The sequence below is a fragment of the Saccopteryx leptura genome, chromosome X (assembly GCF_036850995.1).
Source record: "Saccopteryx leptura isolate mSacLep1 chromosome X, mSacLep1_pri_phased_curated, whole genome shotgun sequence".
Classification (NCBI taxonomy): domain Eukaryota; kingdom Metazoa; phylum Chordata; class Mammalia; order Chiroptera; family Emballonuridae; genus Saccopteryx; species Saccopteryx leptura.
The window spans coordinates 64,391,498-64,410,654 of record NC_089516.1 but is presented as its reverse complement, the minus strand read 5'-3'; the positions used below and the strand labels follow the sequence as shown (position 1 = coordinate 64,410,654).

Genomic DNA, 19,157 nt, shown 5'->3' with positions numbered 1-19,157 from the left:
TGTGTAGATGTTTGAAATTTCCATAGCAAAAACTTAAAAGAAGACATATACCCTAGATTGCTCTGGCAATGGCTCATACATTAGTGAAAATTAGTTTGATCATGCTAACACCTAGCAGATGCAGGCAGCTATCAGGAATGGGATTTGGGATGGGCAGAGCCAGGAGAATAGGCACGTGTGTGTTGGAGCATGAGCCTCTGTTGAGAAGTACAGAGTCCTGAATGGGGTGAAGAAATGTGTGTGAGGAAGTGGAATTTGAAGGGTTAGAGGACAGTTTGAAATTTCTAGGAAAGAAGGCAGGAAGTAAAAGAAGAGAGACAGAATGTAATAGGTGCTCAGGTCCACGTGTTAGATCCCCTACTAGCTTGTAAACTCCTGGTGGTTAGGCCTGTATCTTAATGCTCTTTGTGTTCCCTAGAACTCTCAGGATTTAGTTTATTCATTTTATTTCACTCATTCATTTATTTAGGAATATTTATTGAGTGCCCACTATATCCAGGGAATGTATGTGGTAGGCAAAAGACGTAGAGCAGTGAAAAAAACAAAGTCCCTACCCTCAAGAAACTCACATTCTTTTTTATTAATTTTAATGGGGTGACATTGATCAATCAGGGTACATAGGTTTAGATAAAACATCTCCAGGTTATTTTGCCACTTGATTATAATGATTGGGTAAAGAAGATGTAGTACATATATACTATGGAATACTACTCAGCCATAAGAAAAGAAGCTCACATTATAATGGGAGAAGACAGACAATAAGTAAACAGCAAGGATATATGTCAGATGGTAGTAAGTGCTGCAAAAATAATAATAATAATGTAGGGTAAGGTGTATATGGAATGCCTTGGTCTCAGGACCAAACTTGCATGGTATTTAGGCCCTTTTGAGCTTTTCCAGTATCCCCTGCAGCCTGGCATACACTGGTATTAGTCTCTGAACCTGGGTTTCACCAAGGGCTTCTGGGTCTTTCAGTCTGTATATATATATTTTAACCTCATTCTTGACTTAATTGTCCCTGCCTACACTCGATTAATCTGCATTCTTCTCTAGGTACCACTTCCTCCATGAAACTTTCACAGTTCTTCCTTCTTCCTACTTCCACACTATCCCTTGGGCCTTCTCTGCTTTCACAGCAGCATGAATCTCTACTACAGCACTTACTGTCTGGATTATAATTCTCTTCCTTAGTAGATTGCATGCTCTTTGAGAATAGAGAGCATGTCTTATATCTCTATAGCACAGGACCTAAAATACAGTAAGGACCCTACACATGCTTAATGAAGACATGAAGAATAGATGAATGAAAGAATGAATATGCTCTTTAGCAGAGTAGAGACTTAGGCATCCTCACCTTAAATCAAATGCTGGGGAAATAGAGGTGCTAATGCTTGCTCAGATACCAAAGGGAGATATGGGATCAGTATATTTTCATATATAATAAACTATAAAATGATGATAATAATAACCATATTCACACCAACATTTACTGCATGAATTCTGGAGCCAGAGCACCTGGATTTTAATTTTGACTCTACCATTTGGCAGCTTTGTGAGTTTGGGCAGGTTACTTATACTTTCTGAGGCTCAGTTTTCTCATCTGGAAAATCAAGTTGATAACACTATGTATTAAAATGAGATAAAGTTTTGTGAGGTACTTAGTACATGGCATACAATAAACTGTATATAAGAATTTGCTATTATTATTTATTCTGAGCCAGATACTGTTCTAAATATTTTACTTATTCATTTATGTACATTAAACCCAAGTCAGTTGTAAGCCCTGTGGAAAGAGTGCTTTCATAGAGCTTATACAGGGTGGGGCACAAGTAGGTTTACAGTGGTGAGTTCATGAAACAGAATTTATTTTTTATGACTATTTTTAGTTATTGTATAATTTCTCATATGAACAACTGTTAACCTACTGTTGCTTGATCTTGTATTTGACCTAACTTTATCCTCAAACCATAAGAGGTTGGTACTGTACTATATTCATTATATAAAGAAAACTGAGGCTAAAAGCTGTTAGGTAACTTATTCAAGGTCACAAAACTCATAACTTGAAAATTATGATTCTCTCTGGATTATGTGACTCCAGAAGCCATTGTTTTGGACCAGGGATGGGCAAACTATTGCCCATGGGCCAAATCTGTCCCTCTGTCTTTCTCATCCCTTGAAGATATAATTCACCCTTTTGGAAACACAATTCACAGTATTATGTTTATAAGGTTATGTAACCATCACCACTAATTCCAGAATATTTTAATCACTTAACAAAATAACCCCCTTATCTATTAAGCATTCATTTCCCCTCCCCATCCCCAATAATCACTAATCTTTCTGTACCTACAGATCTGCTTATTCTGGACATTTAATATAAAGGAGTGATATAATATGTAGTCTTTTGTGTCTGGCTTCTTTGACTGGGCATGTTTTCAAGGTTCATCCATGTTATAGTTTGCATCAGTACTTCATTCTTTTTCATGGCTGAATAATATTCTATTGTATGGATATACCACTTTTTGTTTATCCACTCATCAGTTGATGAACATTTGGGTTGTTTCCATTTTTTAAAATTTGTGTATAAGTTTTTGTGTGAACATATGAGGTTATAGACATAGGAGTGGAATTTCTGGGTGATGTGATAACTCTACATTTAACTTTTTGAAGAACTATCAGACTGCTTTTAAAAGTGGCTGCACCATTTTACATTCCCACCAACAATGTATGGGGTTCGAATTTCTCCATATTCTTGCCAACACTTGCTCTTGTCTATCTTTTTTATTATAGCCATTCTAGTAAGAGTGAGGCTTTATTTCATAGTGGTTCTGATTTGCATTTCCCTAATGACTAGTGATATTGAACATTTCTTCTTCATTTATTCATTGGCCATTTGTACATCTCTGGTGAAATAACAATTCACATCCTTTCACCCATTTTTTAAAAAATATGATATATGTTTGCTTGCTTATAGTTTGCATTGGGTGTGGGGGACAGGCTGTAAGCAAGCCCAGTCGTTATAGCCTAAGGCTTAGTTTTTTTGTATTTTTCTGAAGCTGGAAACAGGGAGAGACAGTCAGACAGACTCCCACATGCGCCCGGCCGGGATCCACCCGGCACGCCCACCAGGGGGCGATGCTCTGCTCCTCCGGGGCGTCGCTCTGTCGAGACCAGAGCCACTCCAGCGCCTGGGGCAGAGGCCAAGGAGCCATCCCCAGCGCCCGGGCCATCTTTGCTCCAATGGAGCCTCGGCTGTGGGAGGGGAAGAGAAAGACAGAGAGGAAGGAGAGGGGGAGGGGTGGAGAAGCAGATGGGCGCTTCTCCTGTGTGCCCTGGCCGGGAATCGAACCCGGGACTTCTGCACGACAGGCCAACGCTCTACCACTGAGCCAACCGGCCAGGGCCCTTTCACCCATTTTTAAATTGGGTAATTTTGCTTTTTATTATTGAGTTGCAAAAGTTTTAAAATATATTCTGGATATAAGTCCCTTATCAGAGATATGATTTGTAAATATTTTCTCCTGTTCTGTGGGTTGTCTTTTCACTTTCTTGATACTGTTCTTTGACTTACAAAGTTATTTAATTTTGATGATGTTCAATTTATGGGTTTTTTTTTTTATGTGTGTGTGGTAAGAGCATTATTTGTTTTTGTTTGTTTGTTTGCTTTTGGAGCTTGGGTGTTGGATGACATATCAAAGAAACAAATCCGTGGTTATGAAAATTTACACCTATATTTCTTCTAAAAGTATTATACTTTTAGCTCTTACATTTAGGTATTTCTTTGATCCATTTTGAGTTAATTTTTATATATGGTGTGAGGCAAAGGTCCAACTTCAATCTTTTGCATAAGGATATTCAGTTGTCTTAGCAGCATTTTTTGAAAAGACTATCCATTTCCCATTGAATAGTCTTGGTGCTCTTATCAAAAATCAATTGGCCACAGATGAATGTGTTTATTCCTGGACTCTATTCTATTCCATTGATCTATATGTATCCCTGCATGTCAATACCACTGTCTAGACTACTGCAGTGCTAGAGTATGTTTTGAAATCAGGAAGGGTGGGCCCTCTAACTTTATTCTTTCTCAAGATTGTTTTGCATACTCTAAGTACCCTGTATTTCCATATGAATTTTAGGTTCAGTCTGTCAATTTATTTTAAAAAGGGAAAAACTAGCTGAGATTTTGATAGGGATTATTTGAACTGGTAGATCAATTTGGTATTCCTAATTTGTTGTGTTTTTATGATGAAAGAGTACAGGATATTGTTAAATGATTTTTCTGTGTCTACTGAGGTCATGATGTTTTTGTTTTTTATTCTATTCATGTGGTGTATTTCATTAATTACTTTTCAGATTCTATAATGACTTTACATTCCTGTGATAAATTCTACTTGGTCATGGTATATAATCCTTTTTATATATTGTTGGCCTTGGTTTACTAGTATTTTTTGAGAATTTTTGTATCCATATTCATAAGACATATTGGTGGGTAGTTTTTTGTGAAATTTTTGTTTGGTTTTGGTAGCAAGGTAATTTTGTCTTCACAGAATGCATGGGGAAGTGTTACCTATTCTTCTACTTTTTTTTAAATGAAGGATTGGTGTTAAGTCTTTAAATTTTTGGTAGAATTAACCAGCTAAACCATAAGTGTCTGGGTTTTCTTTGTGAGATTTTGAAAAAATATTAATTCAATCTCTTTTACTTGCTACAGGTTTATTTAGATTTTTCTATTTTCTCTTGAGCTAGTTTCTGTTGTGTGTGTCTTTCTAGGAATATATTTATTATATGTAGGTTATGTTATTTAACATACAGTTGTTCATAATATTCACTTATACTCTTTTTTATTTCTGTAGGGTTGATAGTAATGTTTCCCACTCTTATTTCTGATTTTAGTACTTTGAATTATCTTTCACCTCCCCCTTGTCAGTCTGTCTAAAGGTTTGACAATTTTATTGATCTTTTCAAAGAATCAGATTTGGTTTTATTAGTTTTCTCTATTTTTCTACTCTCTACTTATTTTTGTTCTAACTTTTTATCATGGGTATACCTTGCTTTATTGCATTTTGCTTTATTGTGCTTCATGGATATTGCTTTTTAAAAAAACAAATAGAAGATTTGTGGCTATATTGAGCAAGTCTATTAGTGCCATTTTTCCAACGGTATTTGCTCAATTTGTGTTTCTGTGTCACATTTTGGTAATTTTCACAGTTTCAAACTTTTTCATTATTATTGTATTTGTTATGGTGATCTGTAATTAGTTATATTTGATATTACTACTATAATTGTTTTGGGTACCATGAATTATACTCATATAAGACACTTAACTGACAAATGTATATGTTTGACTGCTCTACCAGTCATTACCCTGTCTCTCTCCCTGTCCTCCTTATCTCCTAAGACAAAATAATATTCAAATTAGGCCAATTAAAAACCCTATAATGGCCTCTAAGTGTTCAAGAGAAAGAATATATCTGTCATTTTAAGTAAAAAATTAGAAATTATTAAGCTAGTGAGGAAGGTATTGGAAAGCTGAGGTAGGCTGAAAGCTAGGCCTCTTGTGCCAAACAGCCCAGTTGTGAATGCAAAGGAAAAGTTACTGAAAAAAATTTAAAGTGCTACTCCAGTAAACACACAAATGATAAAAAAGAGCGGCCCTGGCTGGTTGGCTCAGCGGTAGAGCGTCGGCCTGGCATGTGGAGGACCCGGGTTCGATTCCCGGCCAGGGCACACGGGAGAGGCGCCCATTTGCTTCTCCACCCCTCCGCCGCACTTTCCTCTCTGTCTCTCTCTTCCCCTCCCACAGCCGAGGCTCCATTGGAGCAAGGATGGCCCGGGCGCTGGGGATGGCTCCTTGGCCTCTGCCCCAGGCGCTAGAGTGGCTCTGGTCGCAACATGGCGACGCCCAGGATGGGCAGAGCATCGCCCCCTGGTGGGCAGAGCGTCGCCCCTGGTGGGCGTGCCGGGTGGATCCCGGTCGGGCGCATGCGAGAGTCTGTCTGACTGTCTCTCCCTGTTTCCAGCTTCAGAAAAATGAAAAAAAACAAAACAAAACAAAAAAAAAATGATAAAAAAGAGAAACATCCTTATTGCTAATCTGAAGAACATTTTACATTTTGGTGGTCTGGATAGAAGATCAAGCCACTAATAACTTTCTCTTAAACCAAAGCCTAAGCTAGAGCAAGGCCCTAACTCTCCCCAATTCTATGAAGGCTGAAGAAGGTGAATGAGCCACAGAAGAAAAATTTGAAGCTAACAGAGGTTGGTTCATGAGGTTGAAGGAAAGAAGCCATCTCCATAACAAAAGTATAAGGTGAAGCAGCAGGTGTTGATGTAGAAGCTGCAGCAAGTTATCCTGAAGATCTAACTGATAATTAATGAAGGTGGCTACGCTAGACAACAGAGTTTCAGTATAAGTAAAGAGCCTTATATCAGAAGATATCACCTAGGACTACCATAGTTAGAGAGGCACAAGAGGCCTAGCTTGTTTGGCACAAGAGGCCTACCTTTCAGCCTACCTCAGCTTTCAATGCCTGGCTTCAAAGCCTCAAAGGACTGGCTGACTCTCATGTTAGGAGCTAATGCTGATGATGACATTAAGTTGAAGCCAATGATCATTTACTGTGCTGAAAATCCCAGGCTCTTAAGAGTTATGCTAAATATACTCTGCTTGTGCTCTATAAATAGAACAACAAAGCCTGGGTGACATCACATCTGTTTACGACATAGTTTACTGAATATTTTAAGGCCACTGTTGAGGCCTAATGCTCAGAAAAAGAGATTCCTTTCAAAATATTACTGCTCACTGACAATGCACCTGGTTACCCAAGAGCTCTGATGGAGATGCACAATGAGATTAGTGTTGTTTCCCTGCCTGCTAACATCACATCCATTCTACAGCCTATGGGTCAAGGAGTAATTTTAACTTTCAAGTCTTATTATTTAAGAAATATATTTTGCAAGGCTATAGTTGCCATACAGAGTGATTCTTCTGATAGATCTGGGCAGAGTAAATTAAAAATCTTCTGGAAAGGATTTACCATTCTAGGTGCCATTAAGAACACTTCTGATTCATGGGAAGAGGCCAAAATATCAGCATTAACAAGAGTTTGGAAGAAAATGACTACAATCCTGATGGGTGGCTTTGAGGGATTCAAGACTTCAGTGGAGGAAATAACTGCAGACATGGTCGTGGTGCAAATAGCAAGAAAACTAGAACTGGAAGTAGAGCCTGAAGATGGGACTGAATGCTGAAATCTCAGGATAAACCTGTAACAGATGGGAAGTTACTTCTGATGGTGAGCACAGAAAATGGTTTCTTGAGATGGAATTTACTCCTGGTGAAGATGCTGTGAAAATTATGGAAATGACAACAAAGGATTTTGAATATTTCATAAACTTAGTTGATAAAGCAGCAGCACTACTCCAATTTTGCAAAGTTTTATTGAGGGTAAAATATTACCAAATAGCATCACATGCTACAAAGGAGGGGCATATTTGCTTTCTAGGGCTGCTGTAATAAATGACCACAAACTGGGTATCTTAAAACAATAGTAATTCTCTCATAGTTCTGAAGACCCTAAGTTTGAAATAAATATGTCATCATGACCATACTCCCTCCCAAGAATCTAAGGGAGAATCAATTCCTTGCCTCTTCTAGTTTCTGGTGTTTGCTGGCAATCTTTGAAACTCCTTAATTTGTGGCAACATAACCAATTTTCATCATGTTAACTTTCCTTCTGCTTCTCTCTTCCAAAGACACTTATCATGGATTTAGAGCCCACCTGGATAATCCAGGATAAGCTCCTTCTTTCAGGATTCTAAATATAATTATATGTTTTGCCATCTAATGTAATACCCACTCTTTGGCTATATAAATCCATATTTACAGATTCTGGGGATTAGGAGGCAGACATATCATTAGGGCCACTATTCAACCAACTACAGAGGCAAACTTCATTGGCCAACACATGAAAGTGGGATATAATGTGGTAAACAAATCGGTCTGAAACAGTATTTGCATTTGGAGGATGGAAATGAAAGTGGGAAATATGGGTATGCAGCACATGGAAAGAAGAGCAAGGATAGGCTGGCACTCAAAGTGTATAGACTACAGAAAGCCATTTTTTTTTTGAGCAGACTACAGAATGGATATAATGTTTAGGAACATAAATTTGGAAGCTCTATTTGCAGCTGGAGTTAGTGAGATATGGGGAGGAAGGAGATGAATTTGAAAAGACAAATCAAAAGAATAACTATTTTGACTTTGGGACAGACTGAATATAGGAAATGAAGAAATTAGTAAGAGAGACTTCAAAGTTTCTCACTGGAATTCTGCAAGGTAGCAAAAAAAAAAAAAAAAAAAAAAAAAAAAAGAGTCAGAACCAATTCAAGGTTTTGACATGTTCAGACTTAGATGTTGACATTTAAATGTCTTAAGATTGGTATTAATCAGAGATGGATAAATATCTTCATTTTGAAGAAAATGATCAAATTGTGCTACGTTCTGCTTTGCAGAATTCTACTAACTACCTTTATTTAGTTTTTATTTTCTTGACATAATCTTGGTTTTAATTTTATCATTTTTTTTCTTTTTTAATTGAATTTATTGAAGTGACTTTGGTTAAAAGATTATATAGGTTTTAGGTGTACAGTTCTATAATACATCATCTGTATGTTATATTGTGTGTCTACCACCCCATGTCAAGTCTCCTTCTGTCACCATTTATCACCCTTTACCCTCTTCTACCCCCCTATTTTTCCCATACTCTTGTTTGTGTCTAAGTTTTTTTCTTGGCTCAATCCCTTCACCTTTTCCATCCAGCCCTCATTTCCTATAACTTTTGACAGCTGTCAGTTTCTTACCTGTATCTATGCTTGTTAGTTTCTTTTCTGCTTGTTAGTTCACTTTGTTAATTAGATTCCACATATAAGTAAAATATATGGTACTTGCCTTTCTCTGACTGGCTTATTTCACTTAGCCTAATGCTTTCCAGATTCATCCATGCTGTTGCAAAAGGTAAGATTTCTTCTTTTTTATGACTGAGAAGTATTCTATTGTGTACCACAGCTTTTTTATCCTCTGATCTACTGATGGGTACTTGGGCTGCTTTCAAATCTTGGCTACTGTAAATAATGCTGCAGTGAATTTAGGGGTGCATAAATTCTTTTGAATTAGTATTTTGGGTTTTTAGGATATACTTCCAGAAGTGGAATTGCTGGGTGATAAAGCAGTTACATTTTTAATTTTGAAGTAACTTCAAACTGCTTTCCACATTGGCTGTACCAATCTGTCCACCAATAGTGCACAAGGGTTCCCTTTTCTCCACATCCCCACCAACACTTATTTGTTGATTTATTGATGATAGCCACTCTGACAAATATGAGATGATATCTTATTGTAGTTTTAATTTGTATTTTTTGATGATTAATGACATTGAACATTTTTTCATAAAAATTAACATCATTAAAATGTCCATACTACCTAATGCAACCTATAGATTAAAAGCAATTCTTATCAAGATACCAATGGAGTATTTCACAAAATTAGAAGAAATATTCAAAAAATTTATAAGAAACCACAAAAGACCCTGAATAGCCAAAGAAAACTTGAGAAAGAACAAAGTTGGAGGAATTATGCTACCTGGTATCAAACTCTACTACAAGACCACAGTAATCAAAATAGCATGGTACTAGCATAAAAACAGACATATAGATCAATGGAACAAAATAGAGAGCCTAGAAATAAGCCTACACCTTTATAGTCAATAATGTTTGACAAAGGTGGCAAAAATATACAACAAGGTAAAGATAGTCTATTCAATAAATGATGTTGGAAAAAGTAGACAGATACATGTAAAAAATAAAACTAGATCACCTTCTTATACCATACACAAAAATAACCTCAAAATGGGTTAATGACTTAAATGTTAGACTTGAAACCATAAAACTCCTAGAAGAAAACATAGGCAGTAAAATCTCTGACATTTCCCATTGCAATATTTTTTTTAATGATATATCTCCTCAGGTAATGGAAACTAAAAAAAATAAAAAAAAAAGGTACTACATCAAACTAAAAAGTTTTGCATAGCAAAGTAAACCATTAAAAGACAATCCACTGAATGGGAGAACATATTCTCCGATATATCTGATAATGGCTTAATACCCAACATTCATAAGAAACTTTTAAACTCAAAACCAAACAAACAATCCAATTAAGAAATGGGCTAAGGACCTGAATAGCAAGGGGGATATATGAAACTGTATATTTTAAAACGTTTTGTAGTTTATAAGAGTAGTAGTGACATTAATACATTCAATAAATTAAGTACTTTAAACTCCCATAGAGTAGGAGATATGTAGGAAAATAATTTAAACCTTATTTTTATTTATTAATGGTGAATATTTAACAAAGAGGGCTACTGGACTTGGTTTAATTGTAGTTCCTATAGTGACATTAATATTACTTCAGTATTCTGTATGATAGGTATTTGTTGTTGTTTTAGCATGAGTATGCTCACGTTTTTCATTGAAAAAACAGCATTGTTGATTAAAATATTCTTGTATGAATTTTTATAATACTGTAAAAGTTAGTTTATCGCTCTCTTTATTCTTAGTGAAATTATCCTCATATGGATTAATTTTAAGATTATATTAGGTTTTCAAGATATTTAGTATTTTGTGAACAGTGATTTTTATATATATATTTGATGGCCACCAGTGTAAAATTATGCTACATAATTTCATAATGATTCTCTTCATATTCTTATTTCAGTTTTCTGAAGTTATAGATATTAAATACATCCATTCTCTTCTTTTGCTAAATCTCTCTTCCAAAAAAAAAAAAAAAACAAGTTCTACAAAATAGTGTTATAAATCATATAGAGTTTATTATGTGTCTCAATGTGGATCTCTGAGTTCATTTTACTTTGAATCTGTTGAGCTATTTGGATGTATAGATCAATACCTTTCATTAAATTTGGTAAGTTTGGATGATTATTTTAATATTTAATTTTCCTTTTTCTCTTCTACTGGGACTCCCACTATGTGTTTGTTGGTACACTTGATACTGTCACACAGGTCTCTGAAGCACTGTTCATTTACTTAAAATTATTTTTAATTTCTTCTCCTTTTTGTAAAATTTTACTTAGAAAATTAAATTTAACAAGGTGACATTGATTATTAAGACTATATATGTTTCAGGTAAACCTTTCTATAGCATTTGAATGGTTGATGATGTTGTTCAGGGGTCCCCAAACTACGGCCCATGGGCCGCATGTGGCCCCCTGAGGCCATTTATCCGGACCCCACCACACTTCCGGAAGGGGCACCTCTTTCACTGGTGGTCAGTGAGAGGAGCATAGTTCCCATTGAAATACTGGTCAGTTTGTTGATTTAAATTTACTTGTTCTTTATTTTAAATATTGTATTTGTTCCCATTTTGTTTTTTTACTTTAAAATAAGATATGTGCAGTGTGCATAGGGATTTGTTCATAGTTTTTTTTTATAGTCTGGCCCTCCAACGGTCTGAGGGACAGTGAACTGGCCCCCTGTGTCAAAAGTTTGGGGACCCCTGATGTTGTATATCCATCACCCAATGTCAAATTATTTTCCATTACCTTATATTTGTCCTTCTTTACACCCTTCCCCTACCTCCTGTGCCACATCTCCCTCACCCTGGTAACTACTTTACTTTTATCTATGTCTATGAGTCTCAGTTTTATATCCCACTTATGTGTGAAATTATACAGTTCTTAGCTTTTTCTGATTTACTTATTTCACTCAGTATGTTTTCAAGGTCCACAGATGTTGTAAATGTCACTATGTCATGATTTCTTATGACTGAGTAGTATCCCATTGTGTATATGTACCACATCTTCTTTATCCTATCCTCTATTGAAGGACACCTTGGACATGTTTTGGCTACTGTGAATAATGCTGCGATGAACATGGGGGTCCATGTGTTTTTATGTACCAATATTTTTTAGTTTTTTGGGTAGATACACAGTAGAAGGATTTCTGGGTCAAATGGTAGTTCTATTCTTAATTTTTTGAGATCCCACAATACTTTCTTCCATAATGGCTGTACCAGTTTACATTCCCACCAGCAGTGAATGAGGTTCCTTTTTCTCCACAGCCTCTTCAACACTTGTTATTACCTGTCTTGTTGATAACAGCCAATCTAACAGCGGTGGTATCTCATTGTAGTTTTGCTACCCCAGCTTTTTTTTCATTTTCATTTGCATAAAATATTTTTTTGCATCCTTTTATCTTCAGTCTATGTGCATCTTTTGTTTTAAGGTGTGTCTCTTGTAGACAGCATATGTATGGGTCCTGTTTTCTTTTCCACTCAGTCTTTTGATCAGATCATTTCATCCATTTACATTTAAGGTTATTATTGATATGTAATTGTTTATTAACATTTTATTTTTTAAAACTACTCCTCTTTTGCTATATTCTTTTTCTCCTTTGATCTGTTCACAACAGGCCCCTTAGCATTTCTTGCAGCCTTGGTTTGGTTGTAGTGAATTCCTTGAGTTTTTTTTTTTGTCTGGAAAGCTTTTTATTTCTCCTTCAATTTTAAACGATAGCCTTGCTGGATAAAGTAGTCTTGGTTGTAGGCTCTTGTTCTGCATTACTTTGAATATTTCTTGCCATTCCCTTCTGGCCTCAAGTGTTTCTGTTGAGAAGTCAGAAGTCATCCTTATGGGGGCTCCTTTGTAGGTAATAGTCTTTTTTTCTCTAGCAGCTTTTAATATTTTCTCTTTATCACTTAGCTTTGGTATTTTAATTATGATGTGTCTTGGTGTAGATTTTTTGGGGTTTCTCTTTAATGGAGTTCTCTGTGCTTCATGAACTTGTGAGATGTTTTCCTGCCTTAATTGAGGGAAGTTTTCAGCTATGATATGATTGAACAAAGTCTCTATCCCTTGTTCTTTCTCTTCTTCTTCAGGAATCCCTATGATGCGGATGTTATTTCTCTTCATGTTGTCACAGAGCTCTCTTAAGAGTTTCCTCAGACTTTTTGAGTCTCTTTTCTTTTTTCTGCTCTGCTTCCATGCCTTCATTTATCTTGTCCTCTAACTCGCTGATTCGATTCTCAGCTTCATCCATCCTGCTTTTAATTCCTTCCATTATGTTCCTCATTTCTGATATTGTATTTGTCATTTCTGACTGATTCTTTTTTATTATTTCAATGTCCTTTTTTATATTTGCTATCTCTTTATTTAGGTGTTCATAATGACCATCTATTGTTATTCTAATATCTTTGAGCATCCTAACAATTGTTATTTTAAACTCTGCATCTGGTAATTTGGTTATATCTGACTCATTCTGATCCTTTTCTGGGGATTACTCTTGATTCATTTGTGTTGCATTTCTCTGCCTTCTCATTCTGTCTGGTAAAAGAAGGTTTTGGCCACTGTAGTCCATTGGGTGTGGCCTCTGTGTTCCCTAGGTGTGGTGTGGTCTGTCTTCAGGCCCCCACTCCCTCTGCAGCTGCTGCCTAGGGTGTTCAGGTATGGGCGTTGCCGGTGCCTTCCCACTGGGGCTGTTGCTGTGGTCTCCACCTCTCCTTGATGGGAGTGGCTGTGATCATGTGCTCAGGTGTATAAGCCCCGGTGGACTTGGCTTTCGCCCCGCCCCCGCGGGTGGTGTTATGCTTGGCCCTGAGGGCAGGGGTGAGCACCTTTGCTCAGCTGCAGGTCTCTGCCTGATTCTGGGCCTTCGCCCCGGCCTTGCAGAAGGAGCCCGTTCATGGGAGGGCTGGAAGCCTTGGCTCCACAGGCTGGGCAGGACTGTGTGCCCACACTCAGTAGCGGGACTCTGCCTGTTCTGGGCTTTTGGCTCCACCCCTGTGGGAGGAGCCGGCTCCCAAGTCAGGCCACAAGCCTTGGTTCTGTGGGTGGGACAAGCCTGTGCTCCTGCGCTCTTGCTCAAGGGTGGCTCTCCACCCCTTCCAGGGATCCTGCCCTTCCCCCACAGGCTGGATTACAGACAGCATGCAGCTGGGCTTGACCACTTTTGCATGCCCCCTCCTCCTCATCCGGGCAAGACTGAGCTCACATCTGGGCCTCAGTGGTGGCCAGCCAGCTTCCGCCCTTGCCGACAGAACCACGCTTCCACGTCTGCTGCTGCCCGCTCTCTGGCGAGCCCTCAGCCGTGTGGATGGGGGTGCTGCAGCTCAGACCCTAACACTCATTACTGTAGTCCCGAAAGCTCCCCCCTAAGTGACTCTGCTCTGAGTGCCACGGGAGAGCTTGTTTGGCTGGTGTCCTGCTTCCCTTTGCTGGTATTGCTGTTTCCAAGGGAAATATTCCCTTCAGATTTGGGGAGTGACTCGTCCCAGAGGTTACAGTGGCTGTCTCTCAAAAGGTTTCTCCCTCTGCCTCCTAGATTACACTCTCTTCCTGCTACTCTGGTCCTCTCCTCTCTCCCTGTCCCCCAGAGCCCCCGGTGAGTGGTTGTGAGAGAGGTGTTCTGTGTGGTCCCTTTAAGAAGAATCCTGGGTCTGAGAAATCAGTCTCTTCCTCACAAACAGTATCCTGACTTGTTTCCAGCTAAATACTGTCCATACACCTCTTCTAGGCTCTGGGGCTGCAGGCTTGGGCTTTGTTCCTGGGACTCAGGGCCCTCCTCTCTCTGCTAAACTCACTTCCCGCCACGTGAGCCTCTCCCAGATGCCGTTCGCTCCAGGGAGCTGGGCAGCCCTCTCCGCGTTTCTGATTTTCCTACCAGTCTCAGTGTGGCTTCTTCAGTGTTCCTTGGTTGAAGAGTCCTCTTAGTTTAGTCCAAAGTTGGTTTTTCCAGATGATGGGTCTTAAAATTAGTTTGTAATCCACTTTGGTTCTGGGAGGTGGAAGTTGGTACGTCTGCCTACTCCATCGCCATCTTCTTGTGTCTCATTGTAGTTTTGATTTGCATTTCTTGAATAGCTAGTGAAGATGAACATCTTTTCATGTATCTGTGGCCATTTGTATGTCTTCTTGGGAAAAGTGTCTGTTCAGGTCCTCTCCCCATTTTTTTTTTATTAAGTGAGAGGAGGGGAAGCAAACAGACTCTCGCATGTGCCCTGACCAGATCTACCTGACAAGCCCACTAGGGGGTGATGCTCTGCCCATCTGGGGCATTGTTTCATTGCTCAGCAACTGAGCTCTTCTTAGAGCCTGAGGCAGAGGCCATGGAGCCATCCTCAGCCCCAGGGGCCAACTTACTCCATTTGAGCCTTGGCTGCAGGAGGTGAAAGAGAGAGAGAGAGAGAGATGCAAGAGGGCGAGGGGTGGATAAGCAGATGGGTGTTTCTCCTGTGTACCCTAGTTGGGAATCAAACCCAATACATCCACACACCGGGCCAACACTCCACCACTGAGCCAAATGGCCAGGACTCTCTCCCCATTTTTAATTGGATTGTTTGTCACTGAGCACTGTGAGTTCTTTGTATATTTTGGATATTATCCCTTTATTGGAGCTGTTGTTTGCACATATCATCTCTCATTTAGTTGGCTGCCTATTTGTTTTGTTGTCAGTTTCTTTTGTTGTGCAGAAGCTTTTTAGTTTGATATAGTCCTATTCCTTTATTCTTGCCTTTACTTGCCTTGCCTTTGGGATCAAATTCGTAAATTGTTCTCTATGGCTAAGGTATATGAGGTTAGCACCTATGTTTTCTTTTATGTAAATTATTGTTTCAGATCTTATATTTAGGTCTTTGATCCATTTTAAATTAATTTTTGTGCAGGGGGACAAACTGTAGTTAAGTTTCATTCTTTTGCATGTGGTTTTCCAATTTTCCCAGTACCATTTATTAAAGAGGCTTTCTTTTCTCCATTGTGTGTTTTTGGATCCTTTGTCAAAGATGATTTGTCCATACATATGTGGTTTTATTTCTGAGCTCTTGATTCTGTTCCTTTGGTCCATATGTCTGTTTTTCTGCCAGTAGTATGCTGTTTTGATTATTGTGGCTCTGTAGTATAATTTGAAGTCAGGTAGTGTGATACCTCCAGCTTCATTCTTTTTCCTCAGGATTGTTCCTTAGGCTGCATAATATTAATTGACTTGTTTTCAAGTTTACTGATTCTTTTTTTCTGACTGTCTAGTGAATTTTTCATTTCAGCTATTATTCCTTTCAATTCAGAAATTTGTTTTTAATTTTATTTAACAATTTTTGTCACTTTATTTATACATTTATTTTAATAAATAAATTTTTATTTTAATAGGGTGATATCAATAAATCAGGGTACATATATTCAAAGAAAACATTTCCAGGTTATCTTGTCATTTAGTTCTGTTGCATACCCATCACCCAAAGAGAGATCGTCCTCCGTCACCCTCTATCCAGTTTTCTTTGTGCCCCTCCCCCTCTCCCTCTTTCCCTCCCCCCACCCCCCGTAACCACCACAGTCCTGTCCATGTCTCTTAGTCTCGCTTTTATGTCCCACCAATGTATGGAATTCTGCAGTTCTTGTTTTTTTCTGATTCACTTATTTCACTCCGCATAATGTTATCAAGATTCCACCATTCTGTTGTAAGTGATCCGATGTCATCATTTCTTCTAGCTGAATATAGTATACCATGGTGTATATGTGCCCCATCTTCTTTATCCAGTCTTCTATTTTTTTACAGTGATTAAAAGCCTTTAAGCAAACTCTTGGCTAATACAGCAAGAATCCATAAAAGAGTAGTGTCCTTAACATGTTCACCAAGTCCAAGTTGGCCCCATCACCATGTCAAATCCCTGAAAAATGCAACCCAACCACAGTTCAGTCTGTTAGGAGCTGTCACAGGGAGCAGGAGTCCAGGAAAAGTCCACATCCAGGAAAAGTCCGCATAGCTCTGGAATTGTTGTCACCATTCTATACTTTGCAGCTCATATCCAAGTCCCAATGATCGCTGCTTCTAGCTGGTAATGATTCAGGCAGACTGGAAAAGCCATTTGCAGCATGCATGGATATGGAGCTTCTGTTCTTCTCTGCCTGGAGAGATGAGACCAGGTTGCTTTTCCCTGGATCTCTGCGACTGTGGCATGGTAAAGAGAACCTTGGGATACACTAAGCTGGGTGGAAAAGGTAGATTCATAATAGAAGTTGGCAAATGGGGGGAAAGAGAGCTCTAAATTAAGAGTAGGCATCAGCCTGAAATATGAGTGGGGCATTGAGGTAGGAGGGATAAAGGAAACACTATATATTAAGCAAAGCAGCAGAAAATAGGACTATCAACACCCTCAACAGAGATCTTTGAGGGAAGAATAAAAAACCTGACTATTCAGGCAAAACATAGTTAATTGGCCCTTGTGCAAATGAGATCAGTTTATCTGCTTCTTGGAAGAAATACCCTAGGCTCGTCCACAGTGTCATAGATGGGGCCCATGGCCCTGGGCACCTTCAGCTTTCAGTGGCCAACCCCAGCTTTCTGGGCAAGGTTAGGTCATAGGTGGTTGGAGCAGGGCTGGAAGAGACTGAACTCTCCCTTAGAGGAGCGAGGGGGAAGCCTACCTTACAGTGTCCCTGTTTCCTCACAGCAGAGGCATGTAAGCCTGGCAGGCTTTAGCTCAATGACCTTCCTTTCCACTATTGAAGCAGGACCCAGATGGCATCCTATGAGACCCCTTTGGGGTGTTGGAGCCTTTAAGGGTGTATCCTAAAAGCTGGTAGTTCCCCTGATCTCTATTGGGATTTTTCTGCCTCTAGGTATCTTAAAAGCCATGCTCAGAAGATCTCGCTGAGGGGTTTGAGGATCCCCATCCACCTATATAAATCTTTTCCATATATCTGGAGCTATTTGGAAAAAGACAAAACAGTGTTATTAGCTGGATCTAATAAAGAAGGTAGTAGTTTGCAGGTGAAAAAGATTTGGTGTCTCCTGTTCATCAGCATTCAAAAGAAATGTAATTTTTTTAAGTAAAAAGCATGATATGGTAGACCCATAGGAATTCCAGGATATGACTACCCCCAATAGACTTCTATAGGAGGCAGATCTTTTACACTGCAGAATCTGCATAGCAGATTCCTCAGTGTGAGGCCTCTTTCAGTCTATTGGGGGTGGCGGATTCTACCTTTGGAATTTTTCTGCTCTAGGAAAAGTTCTAGCGTGGGAAAAATTAAGCAACATGCTCTATATTTGAGCGGAATCTGCTGCGGCCTCCCATTGACTTGAATAGGAGAGGAAGAAATGTGTCGGAACAGCATTTCTGCCTTACAGGGGATCTCTCTTCTGTGGAATCCACGGGTCTCCCATTGAAGTAAATGAGATGTGGATTCCACCGCAGAAACTGCTGCTTTATAGTGTGAAAGAGCCCTGAAAGATACCATGCTGTGCAGAAACTGCAGTGTATCCTATGACATAGTTCACACTGTTCTATATAGAAAACTTGTCACTAATCTGGAAAAAACAGATCCATTAGTTAAGCAGCTATTTATGGAATGGTAGCCCCAATACACTAGGTAAAGAGGTCCATTAGTAATAAATATTTCTCAATATATAACTAAATATTGTTTTTGTGATTAATCACTATGTTTAAATTACGTTTGATTTGTAGCAATGAGAATACATAATGCATATCAGGTATTTACATTCCGAATCATAACTGTAGCAAAATTACAGTTATTAAGTAGCCACCAAAATTATTTTTTGGTTTGGGGTCACCACAACATGAGGAACTGTATTGTGGGGTCATGGCATTAGAAAGGTTGAGAACCACTGCTATAAATGAATATAAGGAGGTAAAAGATCCCCCCAAATTATAAGACATTGAAGAAAGAAATTAAAGGTATAGATATATGGAATAATACACTATGCTTGTAGATAGGAAGAATTAACATCATTAAAATGTTAATACCATGCAAAGCAATCTACAGACTTAATGCAATCCCTATTAAAAGAACAGGGACATTTTTCAGAGAACTAGAAAAAATAATTCTAAAATTTATATAGAACCACAAAAGCCAATTAACCACAGCAACCTTGAGAAAGAAGAACAAAGTTGGAGAAATCATGCTATAAATATCAAACTATACTACAAGGTTATAGTAACCAAAATGACATGATACTGGCATAAAAACATGGAGATCAATAGAACGGAATAAAGAGTTCAGAAATAAACCTACATCTATATGTTCAATTAATTTATAACAAAAAAGGCAAGAATACAAAATGGGGTAAAGAACGTC

General features: G+C 38.5%; 1 protein-coding gene and 1 non-coding gene across 6 annotated transcripts in view; both read right to left on the bottom strand.

The window, feature by feature from the left end:
• The window catches only part of HDAC8 (histone deacetylase 8), a 288,934-nt gene that overhangs the window by 45,678 nt on the left and 224,099 nt on the right, over nucleotides 1-19,157 (bottom strand). The window lies entirely within an intron of this gene.
• TRNAD-GUC (transfer RNA aspartic acid (anticodon GUC)) lies at nucleotides 3,329-3,404 on the bottom strand. The gene has a single exon. It is a non-coding gene; the product is annotated as a tRNA-Asp (tRNA).